The sequence below is a fragment of the Haemaphysalis longicornis genome, unplaced genomic scaffold (genome assembly GCF_048455015.1).
Source record: "Haemaphysalis longicornis isolate Haplotype H1 unplaced genomic scaffold, Haemaphysalis longicornis Haplotype H1 scaffold_10, whole genome shotgun sequence".
Classification (NCBI taxonomy): domain Eukaryota; kingdom Metazoa; phylum Arthropoda; class Arachnida; order Ixodida; family Ixodidae; genus Haemaphysalis; species Haemaphysalis longicornis.
Genome location: NW_027526204.1, coordinates 21,013,590 through 21,033,175, shown reverse-complemented (window position 1 = coordinate 21,033,175; position 19,586 = coordinate 21,013,590). Strand labels below are relative to the sequence as shown.

At 50.1% G+C, this 19,586-nt stretch overlaps 1 long non-coding RNA gene across 1 annotated transcript in view; it reads left to right on the top strand.

Moving 5' to 3' along the window:
- The first annotated feature begins 520 nt into the window (after positions 1 to 520).
- The window catches only part of LOC144158279 (uncharacterized), a 36,127-nt gene continuing 17,061 nt past the window's right edge, over positions 521 to 19,586 (top strand). Inside the window, exon 1 of the long non-coding RNA XR_013320005.1 lies at positions 521 to 972. This is a non-coding gene — a long non-coding RNA (uncharacterized LOC144158279). The remainder of the gene's footprint in view (positions 973 to 19,586) is intronic.

Sequence of the window (19,586 nt, the reverse complement as noted above, 5' to 3'; positions counted from 1 at the left end):
CCTTGTTCATGCCGGATTGCAAAAGTAAAGAAAAAGATATTTTTTACTGACGTTTGGCTACGCTTCGGGCTTACGAGGAACGAGGCCACAAGCCACGTGGAACAAACGCTGGGCCAGCGCATCCTATCAAATGATTTCTTCAAAAAGGACAGTTTTCAATCTATCGATGGGAATCTATCGAGGGAAAGAAAAAGAAAGAATGTAACATACATGCGTTCGTGTTATTCTTCATGTCAAGCCGCTTTCAGCAGGTTTATTCGCTCCCTGTGATAAAGTACTCGGGTAGCCCTGGCACAATATTTCAATAATTAGGGGCGGTTAATTAAATTATCATGTCTCTTTTCAGCCCGCAATGGTTCTTTGGCGTTGGGCGGCAAATGCTACGAAGACGCTGTTCTGTTTCTCAGTTGTTTCGGCGGGGATAGAGGCCACCAATTCTCAAGAGATGCCCGTGCCGCAAGATAAACAAACCGCGGAGAAAAGGGCGAACACTTTCTTACCCTTTCCATCGCCCGGCAGACAGCCACGCGCAACTAAAGGCTGATAAAAGCCGTGACAGGCGGCGGGAGTGAAGTTTCCGGAACTAACGGAATGGTGTTGAGATAAGCTCTTGCCCTCCTATGCCCCAGCGCGGCTGCAATCAAAAGCTGCAGCGCTCGGTGTTGGTCGTGCCTACTATCGCGCAAGATGGCTTCGCGCGGCTACCCGTACACGCTCTCCGGGTTCTCGGAAGAAGTTGACCGGAGGCCGCTCTTTTTTGTCCTGCCTCTTCCCGCGACCAGAGTGTGCAACGCGTGCGGACTCGTGCCCCACGTAAAGGCGCTACTGCCTTGTGAACACTCTTTCTGCAAGCCGTGCTACGAACAGTGTGAAGCCGAGGGCGTGGTTGCTTGCCCTTTGGACGCAGACGCTTGCTCCGCCGAGGAAGTCACATGGGTGAACCATCCAGCCAGAAGCATCTTGGCAAAGCAGGTACGGCGCCAAACGTTTTCGTGCGGGATTTATGTTTTCGTTTACGGCTTGTACCTTGCAGACATGTACTGGCATAAGCTGAAGTTTACGGACCACGGGAGCGGTCCGTAAACTTCATCTGCGCCATCTAGTTGCGCGGTGTCTGCTGTCGAGACCACGCCCAGCGCAAGCACGGCCAACCAGTATTGCATGCCTGCCACTATCACTTGCTCCTTCGCGACTGCTTCTTGCTTGTATGTCGAGTCCTTTGAACCGGTGGCAACGTCCGACGGTCACACTTCGATAAATCGGCGACAGCTGAATTACGGCTGCAGTAAAAGTCGGGGGCAGGACGGCTAGACAGGATACTGGTAAACTTTCCCAGGAGACGAAAGATTTAATTAGGAAACGGCAAAGCATGACAATCGCCACTGCAGCTGACAGAATAGAACTAGCGGAGATTTCAAAGTTAATCAATGAGCGTAAGACAGCTGACATACGGAAGTATAGTATGGAGAGGATCGAATATGCTGCAAAGAACGGAGGCAGCCTGAAAGCAGTGAAGACGCGTCTTGGCGTGGGGAAAAATCAGATGTATGCACTTAAAGACACGCAAGGCAATGTCATCACAAATAGGGATAAAATAGCCATAGTAGCCGAGGAGGTCAATAGAGATTTGTACGGTAGCTGGGACATCCAGGATAATGCCGAACGAGAAAGTAGTTCAGAGGAGATAGACATCCCACCAGTAACGACAGAAGTAGTAAAGAAGGCTTTGAAAGGAATGAAAGGGGGAAAAGTAGCTGGTGAGGATCAGATAACAGCCGACCTCTTGAAGGATGGCAAGGAAATTGTACTTGAAAAACTGGCAAACCTGTATACGCAATGCCCAATGACCGCGAGTGTTCCGGAATGTTGGAAGAACGCGAACTTCATCCTAATCCATCAGAATGGTGACTTGAAGGACTTGAAAAATTACAGGCCGATCAGCTTACTGTCAGTCGTCTACAAGGTACTCACCAAGGTAATCGCTAACAGAATTTCTGCCCCTTAGATTTCAGTCAACATAAATAACGTGCAGGGTTCGTAAAGGCTCTTCAACAATGGACCATATCCACGCAATCAATCAGGTGATAGAGATGTACGCTGAGTATACTGAACCCCTATATATAGTCTTCATAGATTAGGAGAAAGCATTTGACTCGGTCGAAACCCCAGCAGTCATTCAGGCATTAGGGAACCAGGGTGTAGACGAGCAGTATGTAAGAATACTAGATGATACTATTTACAATGGATCCACAGCTACCATCACCCTCCATAAGGGGAGCAGTAAAATACCTATAAGGAAGGGTGTCAGACAAGGAGACACAATATCTCCAATGTTAGGCAAAGCATGTTTACAAGAAGTATTCAGAACATTAGATTGGAAACAGGTAAGAGTAAGGGTTAAGAGTAACCTCAGATTTACTGATGACGTTGCCTTGCTAAGTAACTCGTGGGATGAATTGCAAGGCATGCTTTCCGCACTGGACAAACAGAGTAGAACTGTGGGCCTGAAAATTAATATGCAGAAAACTAAACTAATCATCAATAACCTCGGGACAGCACAGCGGTTTGAGACAGGTGGCGAGGCAGTAGAAATGGTAAGCGAATATATCTACTTAGGCCAAGTTGTGACCCCGGATCCTATCCATGAGGCAGAAACAATTAGAAGGATAAAAGAATGATGTGGAATGCATACGGCAGGCATTCTCAGATAATGAATGGCAGCCTACCATTGTCCCTGAAGAAGAAAGTGTATGACAGCTGCATCTTGGCGGCACTCACCTACGGGGCAGCAACTTGGAGGCTAACTAAGAGGGTTCAACTTAAATTGAGAATGACTCAGCGGGCAATGGAGCGGAAAATGATAAGTGTAACATTAAGGGACAAGAAGAGAGCGGAGTGGGTCAGGAAACAAACACGTGTTAAGGACATATTAGTAGAGATTAAGAAGAAGAAATGGACATGGGCAGGGCATGTTATGTGAAGGCAAGATAACCATTGGTCATTAAGGGTAACAGAGTGCATCCCTAAATAAGGCAAGCGTTGCAGGGGGCGGCAGAAAGTTAGATGGGCAGATGCGATCAAGAAGTTTGCGGGGATAAATTGGTCGCAGTTAGCACAGGACCGGGATGATTGCAGATTAATGGGAGAGGCCTTTGCCCTGCAGTGGGCGTAGATAGCCTGGTGATGATGAATTACCCCGCCGTAGTTATGAAACACTGCCGGGCACCACCCTATCTCTGAAAATTCTGAAAACGGTGGCGCTCACCTGATATGGGGCAATGGTCCTACGCTGTCGCACTTAGTGTACTGCAGCTGCGTGGGGCTCGTAGCCTTTTATTTGTTCTTCGGTATCACGAAGTCCCAGAAGGAAAAACATTGCAGTTAATACATCCGAACAAATTGTCCAACCAACGTGGGTCCTTTTCCTTGTCCCACGATGCTGCACGAGCTATTTTGCTTGTTTTGTTATATTTGAACCTGGTGCAGGGGAAACTTGTCCCGTAATGACATAGGCTTCCCATTACATTACACTGAATCCTATGCTATTTAGCTGCCGCTACCCCACACGCCGCGTCACCAAATCCCGCAATTCTTCACATCATATCTTGTTATGCAACTTAGATTTTCGCCAAGGATACCCACCGAATCGGACGTCGCAGGTTATTCGGGACCAATTTATCTTTCTGTGCGTGTTTGGGGCAGTTCGTATATTTCCCATAAATTGAACAGCAGAGAAAAATACCACATAAGTGATTGTGCAGATCAAGCTGAATATAGCATGCTTTTGGAGCATTTAATAACTTCTCCGAAATTTCAAAGCCAGGACGAGAAATGGTGGCCCACTAATTCGTTGGTGACATGAATGCATCCAGCGAAGCTGACGTGCCCACGTTGTTTTGATACCGTGGTATGAATAAAATGTGGGATATACAATAACGACTTATGATTATTCTTACTTTTTACCGTGGAATTCGCGAACTTAGTACAAGAAAGCAAACGCCGTCATTTCCAGTCGGCAAATAAATATAGTTTTGTGGGAATTCGATTAATAAAGCTTGGACTTCTTACATAATTATTCTAGCATACAGAAATTCGGCTGCTACAAAGCAACCTTCACTGTGGTTTCTTCGAAATCGGTGAGGCTGCTCGAACGAATTCGGAAGCGGTACCTTGATGTTGTCGTATTAAAACTGCGACTACTATCTGCGAGACCGACTGCCGTAAAGCTTCCGGTGATTTAAGGGTCGTTGTAGCAGTCAACCTTCGTATAATTTGATTTTAAGTAGTTTTTTAAGAATGCGATTTACGAACTAAACCTGTTCACCGGAACGACGCCAGCCGCCGATTTTTTCGAACATTTAAAGTCCAGCGTGAACAGCGTAAATGAGTACGTGAAACTCCGCACAGTGGTCCCTGAGGCCAAATATAGTGCATTCGTTTCTTGGACTGAGTATTTATTTTTTCTGCTGCATTTTCTACTTCAATATATGATGCAGAGGAGTTGTTGGAAAAAAAATTGGTGCCGTTCCACTCTGTGAAGAAGGATCACCTGCGAAGCCGAACGAGGTACACGAAATTTTCGAAACAAAACACATTTGTTTGTAATTTGCGATCGACCAATTAGCACTTAGCCTAATGAAACTGTCCAGCAGTCGAGATTTGTTCTAGTGGACGAACATGGAGGTTTCTGTTTCCCGCCCGCGTCGTAGGCATCTTAGTGTCTGCGTAATACACCAACCCAATCCGCTCGACCACTGAGGACACCTGATAGTTCGCATTGGAGCGCTGGACGTACACGTTTAAACATCCCGCCAGCATAACGGACATGTCATCAGTGGACCTCCTGGATTTACCAGTCCTGGACGGCCCGCGGGCAGTCCTCGGACCGGAAGCCTCATAGGAATACATGAAAAAAAAAAAAAAAAACACGAGCGTCGGATCGCGTCTAGGTCAGTCCGCGGACGATCCGGGAGTGATAATCGAGGAGGCCCAGTGCATGAAACCGATACCCGTGCGTGCACCAACCCCCTTCCCTCTACTCCCAGATCGTGCCTGAAAACCGGCAACCAGTTATGTGCGTGTGCTTAGAAGTGAAAGGCACCGCCAAAATTGTCGCTCTGAAAGCCCCTCCAGCTGAGCAAGAAATATTGGCGCACATCGACGTTGCTGTTCATCCGGGAGAGATTCCCAGCTACTGGGCGAGCTGGAACTGCCGGTGGAAACAGCGGCTGCAGCGGCTTTCTGTTGTTTTCGCACCCATTCGCGCTTCTGTTCCGGCAGACGCTCCTTCGACTCCCGCTGTTCGTCCTCCGAGCGAACGACACGCGTCTGTCCATGGCGGGTTAAAACCTGGAAGGACTCGAGCTCTGTTCTAGTGGGCAAACATGTGACTGTCCGTTTCTATCCAGCGTTGTAGGCATCTCACTGTCTCTGTAACACGCGAACCCATACCCGAACCGCTCGGTCATTGAGGACAGCTGAGAGGTCGCATTGAGGCACGAGACTTCCACGTTTAAATTTCCGCCTTCACAACACGCATGCGATCGCTAGCGGCATGAAGACTCTGCGCATGCATTCCCCTCAGCTCCCCCCGGTGATGGGCACTTGTTTAGGCGGAAATACAGCGACGAAAATGTCGCGCGGAAAGCCTTTCATGCTGAAAGAAAATTCACGCATCTCCACGAAGTGAATCATGACGAGTGGGCGAAGCACTGGGGATCGCTCTTACTGTAAATCACCCGTGGCATTGCCCACTCGCGCGTGTAAATGATTGATAACGCGTGTGCACAGTGTACGCGATTCCAATCAAATCCATTTCAATCCAATCTAATCCAATCCAAACCAATGCTCCCCGCGCATGCGCAGCACGGCTTTCCAGGAGCCAGGCGAAATCGCTCAACCTCTCTCTCTCTCTCTTCCTCTCTGTCCAACCTTTCATGACCCTTTTATTTTGTTCTTGTTGTCCTTTTGTGAACCTTTTGTTCACAGATGTTTCGTTTTACACGCTGCTGTGCGTCTCTCTCCCCCTCCACCCTCTCTCTCTCTCTCTCTCGCTCTCTCTTTCTAACTGTTTTCCGCGAATTATAGTGTTGATAGTTATGGTTTGAGCTTTTTTTGCGTTTTGCAACCTTTTAGGTGGGCTGTCATATTCGGTTTATAACACGGTGTACACGACGCCTAGCCTCGGACAAAGCGAGGTCCTAAGGTGCTTCCACCTAAAAGAATTATGGGCTCACGTCGACGTTGAAAGAGGGAAGGAAGGTTGCTCCGGTAACGCCTGATAAGGGCGCTACCGCCGTTATCAGCCGATCGCGCAGCTCGTGAAAGAGGCATCGGTGGCGGCGAGGAAGAGCGCCGCAGCCGCGCCGAATAAATCCGCTTCACCGGAATGAAAAGGAAGCCGGGGGGGGGGGGGGGGGGGTATATATGTACTGCTTGGCAGTGTAAGCTACAAGCGCGCCAACTCCGCCAGCGGAGCTGCTTTGCCGCCGATTACGCGAGCATGCCGTTCGTTTCCACAGAAAACGTGATGACTAGCAGACAGTAAAAGGGCAGCAAGGTTCCTCTGGTGCGAATTTACCGGAGCGTGAGGCAATTGCAAAGAAGCACCAAGAGAATTTATAATAAACCACATATCAGCGCGCAGCGACTAGTGGTAACAGCGCTCCCTAGAAACCGGAAAAAAACTAATCAGTTTCCAAGTACGATTGCAGCAAATGTTCGCTGTACTGTGTGGTCTCTCTACTTCACAATATGCACCACCCTATAGCATTGCACAAGGCATGCACTCATGCACACTGCGAGGAACCACCGCGGGTTCGAGCTATTTGAGCACGCTCACGACACTGAAACGCTGTCGCCAGCTCGACACCGCCTTTGTCGGGCAGGTGGAGTAGGGGCGACAGAGGAATATGCCCAGTGTACGTCAAGAGAAGGCGTTTATTTGCGCCAACCTCTTCTGTTACACTTCAACATCCCCGTGGTTGGAAAGGGGCGATGGGGGGGGGGGGGGGGTTGTGGTTCGCGACGGGAAAATGAAAGGAAATTCACTGGGGATATTTTGAGCTCGGCAGGGAGCTCACCTGCATACAACCCAGTGCAGGGGAAGGGAAGTAGAGGGGGAGTGATAGGATAAGGTAGAAAGAGAGAGAGAGAGAGAGAGAAAGGTATAAAGAGAGCTGTCAGTCCTAGAACGCTGTCAGTCCGGGCACACCAGTCAATCACTGCACTCCGGGCTACAGCCGCTGCGTGAGGCCGGTCGTCTTCAGGAAGTGAAGCAGACGAGTGAACACTTCCCGTTGGGTTGCCGCAGGTCCCTTCGGGAACAGAAGGTCATCCATGTCGGCGCTAGGAAGGCCTCGACGCTGGAGCGCTCGGTGGAGCTCTGCTCTCGGGCCTGCGTGGTGGGGGCAGAAGCAGAGTAGGTGCTCGAGCGTCTCCAGTTCGGAACAGTCCGCACATGTAGGGGAGTCCTTGCGGCCGTGTCGGTGCAGACGCTCCGCCACATTGCAGCAGTTCAGCCGCATGCGGAGAAGCAGGCAGCGGGCGTCCCTGCTGATGCGTGCGGGCAACGGTCTGGGCGCCAGGCCGCTCACGACCCGAGGGTCGGGGTGCATCAAGGGCGATGGGCGATCTGGCGCCACGCGCAAGTGTGCGCGTCATCGGCGCGCTGAACCGGTGGGCTCAGCAATAAAGGCAAAATCTGGGGTGCTGGCCGATGGGCTCGCAATAGAAAGACACTGTCCGTACGTTCCCAGGCACGTACCGCACTGCGTGATCGTCGAGTGTCAGGTACGGCTAATATGTGAGCGAAGGGACTGAGGACGGGCCGGCAGCCGGACGGGCTTGCGGGCTTAGAGCCGGCGCAAAAGAGCTGCGACCTGGCGGTGAGGGAAATCGTTAATCGTTACGCACCTTAGGCTGTCCTGTTGAGCGTCTCCCCGAACCATGGAGGAAAGAATACTCAGGAGAGGCCCCTAGCATCCCAATGCATTGCAAAAAGTGTGGTGAAAGTGAAGTCATTTTTCTTGAGCCCATGGACAGTGTTGCCTAGTCTCTTATGGCTGCGGTGGCTAAACATAGCAAAATGCCAAGGACAATTTTTAAACGGCGCTTTGACTGTGGCTTCCTCGCTACGTTGGCAACACAGCGCGGCAGCCGCTGGGGCGTCGTTGTCGTCTGCAATCTGTGCACTACAGCTGATTTCGCAGCGTTTCTTCTACTGTCATTTCCTTAGTGGTCTAATGTTCCTTCGAAAACCACACCCGATGGTTAATAATTGGCGTGGTCGGTGAGCATAGTTGCCGTTATCTTGTGGCGATATCTTGCCGTTTCGCGCAGTGGTTTTCCATCCTTATCGGTCTACCGGTGAAAAGGTGCGCGTTGGCAGCTTCGGCAGCGTCAACCCACTTTCTGCGGCGATCTGCTTCAGTTGGGAATCTATTCTCAACAAACACAAAAGAGTGAGGCAGACACGTATAGTGCTTCCGTTCTGCTCGAAAAATAGCACATGGGCGAATATACTTACCTGTGAACTGCGAGTGCGACCGGCAACCCGGCACGCAACAGTGAGGTATCTTGCAAACCACCGCAGCCACTTATTCACGTGAAGTGAGATTAGACAGTTTTACTTTCACGAGTGTACGGAGTTTATGTACGCAAATGTGAAAAGCGTACGTAGTCCAGGCGCATGTAGTTTGCAACTCGTGCGCGACGCTCGCCGCGCGTAGGATGCCTGGATTCCTAGCGCCATCTACGAACAGACACTGCAGTAGCCACTCGTGATCTCGCATGCCTGTTGCTATGACGACGGAAAATCGTCCTTCCATCTCAAAAACGAAGGCCGTTTTTCAATTGAAACTTTGGGTGAGGGTTAGAATGGGCAAATTGAAGGCGAAATCAACAGCTTAGAACATGTTATCGCACCGAGGAATTAGCGACGAAGCTGTTTTCGCTGCGAAGCAGGAGGGAAGGGCGACGCCATTATAGAGTTTCATACAATAATAACTAGAGAGGAAACTGGCGCTAGCGTCAACGCGAACATGGCAGCGGCGCTTACGCTTCAATGGGAATGATGGGCAGTTGTGGAACCGGACTGCGTAGGATCGAAACAAGCTTTTGGCTGCGCAAATTCTGTTTTTTGACAAAAAAACTCTTATTGTCCGGTTCTCCGTTTACAAATTACATGGCGAACAAAAACGTTAGTGACAAAAAACTGGTTCTGTACGAAATAAAACGCCGCGTTAAATAAAAAGCAGACGCGGAGTCGAGGAGGTTTGCGGAGCAGGTTTGCCATTTGCCGCCAACTACAGCAGGACGCGGACTTTAAAAACTACTTGTAAAACGTTTCGGCGCTGGTGGTTTGTAATAGGAAGCGAAAACTTTTGTGCTCATAAAAAAAGAAACCGATTACCTTTCGAGAAGTTATTCTTGCCTGAATTAGTGACATTCATCAAGCTGCGTTCCTATCAACCGCCGATACTACTGGTCTACGTTGTAGGAGCCGGCGTTCGCACGGAAGGTGTGGCTGTTCCAAGCGATTCGCAACCGTCGTTAACTTCGACAATACATTGCTCTGCCGAATAAGCAGCGCCACAACTCCTTATTCGCAGACAACTTCGCCGCACAGAGCGCCGTCATTTGTGTTTTCGTGCTCGCTGTGCGGGCAACGAATTGATAACCCACCCAATTCGCAACTCTAGTTATAAAACATTTTACTCAGGGAGGCGTCAGTGCGCGCGCGGCATGCAGTTCAAGGGCAAACGTATTTTAAATGCGGAGCATTTCTTAGGCTCGCGATGTCACTCGTCGATGTTGTCGGCGCCGTCCACACGCTCACTGCGCATGCGCGTCGCGTAGAGGCGCAGGTGCGCGTCTCTGCCACGGGGCGGCCTCTTTAGCATCCACCGTGGTCCCGCGTAATTCGCAACAACAGCGCCAAATCCTCCCCTAGTAGTACGTGGCGTCTGAAAAACGTTGCACTTATCGTCATGGCAACGAGTGGCGAGGGGAGAAAGGAGGCTGGTGACGTCGCGGACGCTGCTGACGTCATTTTTCCCGCTGCAGCCAGGCCGGAGCCAGGCCGGGCTGCCGCGCGCCGGCCCCTGAAACCGACGCTGGCCCAACTTTCGCGCCTGCTGCCGCCGGTCGCTGCCTCATGGGCCGCTCGGCAATGGCACTAGGCGCGAAAGTTGGACGAGCGGCGGTGATGTCTCCAAATGGCCGCTGCCCGTCGTTTGTTATGTGTGAAGTAACGTGTTTAATAATTGAATGAAGAAACCATGTAGGTGATAGTATGTTTTCTGGTGTCGAATTGTTGTCATTGTGGCGATATTAATTGGAGCGTTACACAAACTTTCTTTTTGCTTTGCGTTTATTAAACATTTATATGAGGACGTCTTCGATTCGATGTCACGAAAACACATGTACTACAGTCATATATTTCACATACATTTTTTGTACACACTATAAGACTAAGCAAAAATATGTCATATGCAAATTTAGGCATACAATATTGTACAATAGGAAAAAAACGTGCTACATACACATTTACAATAACACGGTTAGGCGGGCTAGTTGGTATTCTGAATTCATGGCTGTAACTTTCAAGTTCTTTTCTTCTCCCGGCGAGGTGTGCGCGAAAAAAAAATCTGTGTAGGGATTAGAACTTTCGGAGTTCTTCTTCGTAATCAAGTATTGTGTAGCTAAATGTGTATTCATGGCTGCAACTTTTGCGCAACTTTAGACGGAGACAGATACAGGTCTTCGTGTCCCTTTTTGTATCTGTCTCCGTCTAAAGTTGCGCAAAAGTTACAGCCATGAATACACATTTAGCTACACAATACTTGATTACGAAGAAGAACTCCGAAAGTTCTAATCCCTACACAGATTTTTTTTTCGCGCACACCTCGCCGGGAGAAGAAAAGAACTTGAAAGTTCCACTCAGTGTATACTTATTTCTTGGGCTCACCTCGAGACAGGAATGTTCCTTAGACATTAAAAAAATTCGTTTCAGTTCAGAGACACAATAATCGGGAGCCTATATGTTAAACGAAAGCACGCACACGTATGCTTCAAGCCCTGCCTTTCGGGTGAGACAAACGCAAACCCTGAAAGAAATCGTTGAACAGCCCATTAACCTGCATACACTTTGTAGAAATCATGTTCACACCAACAAAATGCAGCCATAAAAAAGTGTTGCAACACAATGACCGCACTGTAGACACTCATTGCTGGATTATATCTACGCACAAAAACAATGCGCAACCATGTGCACGTCGTAGAACACAGAACACAAATCGAACGCACCCATCTTTTCTTTTAATGGCGCGTGAATGAACAGTCTGCTTACCGCGGGTGGGAGGGAAGGCGGGGGGAGAAGACACCCAGAAATAAAAGCTTTCCTATATTGTAAGCCGCAGATATCGGCCAGGTTGTTACAAGCTACCCTCTAGCTCGTGTCTGAGCAGCGCCTCTTATCTCATCCTGTCCGACACGGCATGACCATTCTAACTTCAGAACGATGGAACACCAAACCCACTCGCGATAAGATGACAAGGCGCGGGCGCGCAGTTTAGATTGAACAGCAAATCCGGCAATTCTACTTGGTTTTATTTATTTATTTTTAATGAGCGAAACGCTTGCAATGGCGGCTGCAGACAACGCATGTATTTCGGTTCGGCCTTCCACTGCTTTATGTGAAAATCGACTTGCATTGAACACCGCGGTGTTACGTCAGGTTTTTCGGAGCACTGAAGCAACGCTTGGCAGTAGTTTCGCCGCAAATATACGTTTTGGAGCAAGACGGCGGAGGAAAAAAATGCTTAGGGCGCACCAGCTCCATGCCACCAATCGCTGTGGTAGTAGGTACGCCGGGAAAGACAAGAAGCGCGTACAGTTGAGCTTGCCTTCTTTGTGAGCCGGTGCGTCGTGATGACATTGGATGGATTGAGGAGAGTCACCGGACGAAACGTCCAATGAAGTCGCAAACCGTCCTCGAATCGGGGCCCAAACCTAGATTCATACCTGCTGCACGAAACAACAAAAAATACCTTGATAAGTATACTGAGTCGACATTCCAGCAGTTACTAAGGCAATCAAAAGACGGCAATGCCACCACAAATTGATCTAGCAAGCAAGAGTGTGCGTGCCAAAGACGCGTTTACTTCTACCAAAACTTTGCGTACTTGCACAGCTGGGATATATTTGCACATTAGTTTCCACTCCAAGACGAGTGACATGTCTCATTAACTTTGCGTTACATGCGCGAAAAAATTTGAAAACAGAAGAGTGCGATCGGTCGGCTTTTAAGGAATTCACTATAACTTGTACAAAGCTAATTTGCTTACCTATCGTCTTTGGAGAAGCCGAGAAACTTGGCCGAACTTTACCGCCCTGTGTTGCTGCACCACAGAGCTGCGCAGGAGTGGTAACGCTCCTTCCTCCGCTACCTCATATTTAGAATACATTCGGATGTATTTTATAATGCAGCGAAACTTTCAGCCCATGGAGGTGTTTAGGCAACCCCCGCAACCCTTCGCACGCCGGCTCGATCACGCACGCACCAAACTGGCCCGCCGTGCGCGCCGAGAGATAGAAAAAAAAAATATTGACGCCGGTGAGCTGTTGCGCATGCGTGAGGAGGCAAGGAAGCGTTGACGGCGTGGAAAGAAAGAAACGCCGAGGGAAAGGGAAGGGCCACGCCGCAGCACCGTGCCGCTAGGATCGCCACAATTGCGCAAACCGAAACTAGCCAAAGTCGCCGACCAGTGGTCATCGGCACGGCCGGCGCGCGGGTCCAACCCGGCCGCGGCATCGCGTCGGCATTTCGCCGGGCCGCCGAAACATTCCGTGGCCGAAGCGAGACTGTGTGCGCTCTTCAGCGCTTCCGTTGGCTGAAGAGCCCGCCTTCGCGATTAATTTTCTGCCAAATTTAAACCGGCCGGTACGAGTGAATAAAAGGGGCATTTGTTTTAATGCGTAAGCAACCTTGCGCGAGCAGCAAGCCCAAAATACAAACCTGTAAACGCAAAAAAATCGTGAAAACACCGACTGTGTAACAACCTATATCGTGAAAAATCCCACAATTGATGATGTTACACTTTCAGTAACTGTAAGGGTGTAAATGTAGATTATTGGTCGAAGGGAAAATAAGTTAAAATTAGGGTAAGCGCCCCAGCCATGCTCACGAGTTATTGGACCGTTCACTGATTCTTTATATAATTTCGGACTGCTGGGTGGTTTATAATATCCTTTTAATGGTTTTCTGACAGTAGCTAACGTTATACATCACTAGAAGCCCATCGAACGTTTCTAGTCTAATGGGTGTGGACAGAGTTGTCTGTGTACTTTGTGAATGGGTGGGACATACGTCAGGTGCACGGTGAGCGTTGTCAGGCTCAGGGTGCTTTAGGAAGTGAATAGCTCCACAATTTGGCGTCATAAAAGCACCTTTTAAAAAGGACTCAGTGCAACGCTGTCTCTGTAAAAAGTGAATTCATTGAACCTTGGCTTCATCCCTTGGCAGCAGCATCTGTGCACGAAGGCAACTCCGTAACTGTGCGCGTTTGAATCCGCAGGGCATACAGCTTCAAGCCAGCGCACCACGTGAACCACCGTGACGATCAAGCGCACGAGGCTGCGTCACGGGGCGGCCTCTCTCGCATCCACCGTGGTCCCGCGTAATTCGCGCCAACAGCGCCAAATCCTCCCCTAGTGGTACGTGGCGTCTGAAAAACGTTGCATTTATCGTCATGGCAACGAGTAGCGAGGGGGAAAGGAGGTTGGTGACGTTGCGGACGCTGATGACGTCATTTTTCCCGCGGCAGCCGGTCCGGCCCGCCGCGCGCCGGCCGCAGCAACCGACGCCACGGCCGGGCTGGAGGCGCGGCGGGCGCGCACTTTCATGAAAGTGCGCGTTCGCCGCTCCTCAAGTCCGGCCGTGCCGACGCTCGCCCAACTTCCGCGCCTGCCGCTGCTCATGGGCCGCTCGGCAATGGCACCAGGCGCGAAAGTTGGACGAGCGGCAGCGATGCCTCGGGATGGCCGCCGCCCGTCGTTTGGTATGCGTGTGCTGTAACGTGTTTAACAATTGAACAAAGAAAAGATGTTGGTAATAGTATGTTTTCTGGTGTCGAATTGTTGTCTTTGTATCGATAATAATTGGAGCGTTACACAAACATTCTTTTCGCTTTTCTTTTATTCAAAATTCATATGAAGACATCTTTGATTCGAAGTCATGAAAACACATGCACTACACAAAATATAATGCACATACATTTTATGTACACTCTGTTGAACTTTAAGCAAAAATATGATATGCAAATTTAGATATGCAACATTGCAGAATAGAAAAAAAACGTGCAAGATGCACATTTAGGTACACAATAACTGATTACGCAAGAATAACTTCGAAAGTTCTAATCACTATACATATTTTTTTCGCGCATACCTCGACGGGGGAAGGAAAGAACTTGGAAGTTCCATTCAATTTATACTTATTTCTTGGGCTCGCCTCGAGACGGGAATGTTTAGACATTCAAAAAATTAGTTTCAGTTCAGAGACACAGTAAACGGGAACCTATAATTTAAAAGAAAGCACGCACAGGTATGCTTCAACGCCTGCCTTTTGGGCGAGTTAACGCAAACGCTGAAAGGAAGCGTTGACCCGACCATACACTTCCGAGAAATCTTGTTCACACCAACAAAATGAAGCGAGAAAAAACTGTTGCAACACAATAACCGCACTATTGACCACTCATTGCTAGATTATATCTGCATACAAAAATAATGCGCAACCACGTCGTATAATACAGAACACAATCGCAACACAAATCGAGCGCACCCGTCTTTTCTTTTAATGTCGTGTGAACAGTCTGATTGTGAGGGGTGGGGGACGCGCAGAAAAAAAGATTTCCTGTATTGTAAGCCGCATGTACCGAGCTCATTGCTTGCAGATATCGGCTAGGTTGTCACACGCTACTCCCTAGCTCGTGTCTGGGCAGCGCCTCTTATCTAATCCTGTCCGATATCGATTCTAACTTTGGAACTATGAAACAGCAAAGCCACTCGCGATAAGATGACATGGCGCGTGCGCGCAGGTTAGACTGAACAGCAAAGCCGGCAATGCTACCCTTTTTTTTTTGTGAGCGAAACGCTTGCAATGGCAGCTGCAGACAACGCATGTATTTCGGCTTGGCATTCCACTGCTCCCTGTGCAAATTGACTGGCATTGAACACCGCGGTTTTACGTCAGATTTTTCGGAGCACTGAAGCAACGTTTGGCAGCAGTTTTGCCGCAAATATCCGTTTTGGAGCAAGATGACACCGGAAAAATTGGTTAGGGCACGCCACCCCGCGCCAACAATCGCCGTGGTAATAGGTACGCAGTCAATGACAAGAAGCGCGTACAGTTGAGCTTGCCTTCTTTGTGAGCAGGTGCAGCGTGATAACTTTTGAGGGGTTGAGGTGATTCACCACAGGAAACGTCCAATGAAGTCTCGAACCATCCTCGACTTGGGGCCCCACTCAAGACTCAAACCCACTGCACGAAACAACAACAAAAAATACATCGATAAGAATCCTGAATTGACGTTCAAGCAGTTACAAAGGCAATCGCAAAACGGCAACGCCGCCTCAAATTCACCTTACGAGCAAGACTTTGCGTGCCGAATGCGCGTTTACTTCTATTAAAACTTTGTATACCTGCAAGGCTGGGATATATTTGCACATTAGTTTCCACTCCGAGACGACTGACATGTCTCATTAACTTCACGTTACATGTGCGAAGTGAAAATAGAAGACTGCAATCGGTCGGCTTCTAATCACTATAACTTGTACAAAGCTAATTTGCTTACCTGTCATTTTTGGAGAAGACGAGAAACTTGGCCGAACTGTTTCGCCCTGTGTTGCTGCACCACAGAGCTGCGCAGGACTGGTGACGCTCCTTCCCCCGCGGCCCCATATTTAGAATACATTCGTATATATTTTATAATGCAGCGAAACTTTCAGCCCGCGCAGGCGTTTAGGCAACCCGCGCAGCTCTTCGCACGCCGGCTCGCTTACGCACGCACCGAACTGGCCCGCCGTGCGCGCCCAGAGAAAGAAAAAAAAATATTGGCGCCGGTGAGCTGTTGCGCATGCGTGAGGAGGCGCGGAAGTTTGCGTGGTGTGGAAAGAAAGAAACGATGAGGGAAAGGGAAGGGCCACGCCGCAGCACCCTGCCGCTAGGATCGCCCCAATTTTGAAACCGAAACTAGCCAGAGTCGCCGACCAGTGTCTCTGCCCCGTACCCTCCTCGCTCTCAACAACAGGTGCGGCGGTGCGGGAGGAAGGAGCGCGTGTACCCCGTGCGCTCCGTCGCTCTCAACAACAGCTGCGGAGGTGCGGGGGGGAGCGCCTCTGTGCGCGCATGCGTCGTAGCTACCCGTGCGCTGCGTCGCGCTCAACAGTAACGGCGGCAGGGCGTGTACACGTGATAACGGCGTGGTGGGTGCGTGGAAAGTTCGCGCGCCTGTGTACGGAAGTGTGCGCATGCGCGTCTCTCCCCCGTACTCCTCTCCCTCGAACGCGGGCGGTGTGTATATAAGCGGCGGAGCGCGCGTTCGGAGTTCAGTCAAGGGCGTCTTTGCTTGGCTTTCGCTTGACTTGACGCTTTGCTTTACGGCACCAAGCTATAAAGACAGACTTTAACTTTACACTCCTTGCCTTCGCTTCTGCTTCATTCAATAAAAATAAAACATTCCCCTCGCGAGGGGCACGGTCAAATGCAGAGCATTTTATAGTGTAGGGGGAGGCTGGCTGCTGCGGACGCCGACGCACGGGTGACATCGTGAGTTATACAAATGCTGTGTATTTAAGAGGAATTCGGCGGCACCAAATTTAAGAGAGTTAACCGCTGCTTTGAATCCCTTGTACAACTAGGAGTGAACGCTCCGAGGCATGCCCTATCCTCGGTATTAAATGGCATGGAATGCATGCAGGCAACCAAGTGTGCGCCGCCATATCTGTGGCCAAGCGTCTGTTTATCTGGTTCGAAAGAAATTCACAGCGAGAGCGAACGCCGAGAACCGCCCCATCACGGCACGACCGTGCCACGACCACGTCACGACTACGTCACGATCACGCCACAACTGTTGTTGCTCCCGCGCCAAACTACGACGCATGCGCGCCCCACCTGTTGCTGAACGCGATCCGAGCACGCAGAGAACACGCGAGGAGCAACGGAGAGCAGGCGAGGAGGAGTGGGGGAGAGGGCTCACCTGGAACGGCTGTTGTGGACGCCGAGGCACGCCAACGCCGACAACGCCGGGTGACATCGTGAGTTAAAGAAATGCTCTGCATTTAATAAGAATAATAAAGACGAAATAACAATTAAGCATTCCCAAACCATACCCAATTACGCAACATTCACGCGATACTCCCACCACTCTGCGACGCATTTACTCGAGTTCCCCCCGTGAGAAGATGCGGGCGGGTTTTTTTTGATAGCTTCTTCCAACACACCGCATAGGCAAATGCGTTCATGTAAATCCAAAACGAAAACGAAACTGCCTGCAAGCCATAATAACTTCCGCAAGCCATTGAGCACCAATCCGAATCCACAACTACCCATTACGCCCATTGAGGCGTACGATCGCAGCTCCAGTTTCCCCTATAGTTATTTGTATGAAACTCTATGGACGCCATGTTAGTCAAATCAAACCGGAAACAGCAGAGGATAGTGGAAACAAGTCCGGGGCTCAATGGGTTCATGTCATGGCGGCGGTGGCTTCACAAAAGTGACGTCAGGGCCTCTCCGAACCTTTCTTTTTCTCCCCATGCCCCGAACGGACCCCCGCGCAGGGCGCGCGTCCCGCGTCAGGGCGAGGGGGCGTTCGGGCGCCGTTCAAACAAGCCAATGAAATGAGGTTAAGCAAGAACTAGGGCGGGGCGGCCGTCGAGGTGACAGTGTTTTATTGCGCAACGGCCGCCGGCGCATTCACTTCGTCAGGAATTTGAAGCTTTGGCTTGGCCCAACGCAGTGGCGCAGGGGTGAGCTGGCCCTTCGGGAAGAGAGGGGGGGGGGGGGGAGCGCGGATCTGACGGCACTCGCAATGGCAAGGACGCCAGGATCCTTACAACTGGTAGGCGACCGCAGGAGCCGCGCAACCAGACGGCGCAGCGGTTAATTTTGGCCACCGATTCCGTGGTCCGCAACCTTCAGCTCACGGCAGTTCAGTCGATATGCGCGGAATAGTTGCGGTCATTTGAAAACACAGCTTCGATGGCCTCGTCAATACAGCTTTTATTTTTCTAAACAGCGAGGTTAGGTTTGTGCCGCGCCATTACGGGAGCATGTCGAGTTTCCAACTGATTCGATGAAGCGGTGTTGGATATTGCAACGTCGCTCCTACTTAGGATGATGATGATGATTAGAGGCCCTCCCTTTGTATCGGGACGTCGTTGTCACCAACCGACTTGTCTGTTTTATTCTTCTTATTAGGGGCGAAGCTCCTAAAGGCATGGGTCTGTTCATCCCTTGTTTCTCGTGGTACGTGACCGCCGCATGCTTTCGGAGATGTCGCAAAGTGGGCCGCGTTGCACGCGCAAGAACCGGCTGCAACCGGCAGCGCAAACTAGGCACCGGGAGCGCGAGCTTGTCTGTGTTCGCCAACGGAGGCGCGAGCGCACGTGCACTGCGAGGGGGAGATCACGCAAGAGATCACGCCACGAACGCAGGCAGTCGTTCTCGGAGATCGAACAAGACGCAAGGACCTTTGCTCGTTTCCTCTCGTCTTGTTGGGGCACAAGTTAGCCCTAAATAAAAGTTCTTTCTTCAAATACGCACTCAGATGTATCCATATGAACCCTACCACGATCCGAGGAACGTGTATAGACTTAGTGTTTGCAAACTTCCCATTGCAGCCAGTACAAGAACCTCTCTCGCTTCATTTCACAGATCATAAAGCCGTCGTAATGAAGGGACCTCGCAATCCAGTCATGACAACGACGAAATGAAAAGAAACGAAACAACAAACGAACAAGAACAAAATAAAAGTTGATTTGTACAATGTACGCACACAGTCTTACGTCTTTCTTGGCGAACTTTCACGGGAGAGTTACGGTTACCGATGATCTCCCCCTCTCGAGCTTCGCCCTACTTATCATCATTCATTCCGTGGATATGGCGTGATTTTTTTGTCCTATCCTTCACTGACCTAATGGGTTAGCCCCCCTCCCCCACCGGTATTAAACTTCCATCTCTACCCCCCTTCCTGCCCTTGCACACCTTTTTTACCACTCCCCCTTCTGTTCTAAATTCTGATTTGGTATATTACTCTTCCTACGTCCCACTCCCTTCCTTACTCGATGCCTCGATGCCAGCGCTGACGTACAGGGTGGATACACCCTTTGAACGGTCTCGTTGCGCCGCTATTGGGTCAAAGTGCTCAACGGGCTGCTTTTTTTCTATTTATACGAGACCCAGAAGCGCGAAACAGACAAGATGATTCAAACTTCGCCGGTAAACCGCGTTGCGGCAATAAATATGGCGCGGTTTTGATGCAATCACTTCCTGAAGCGGCGAGCGGGTGACCCAAAATGGCTGC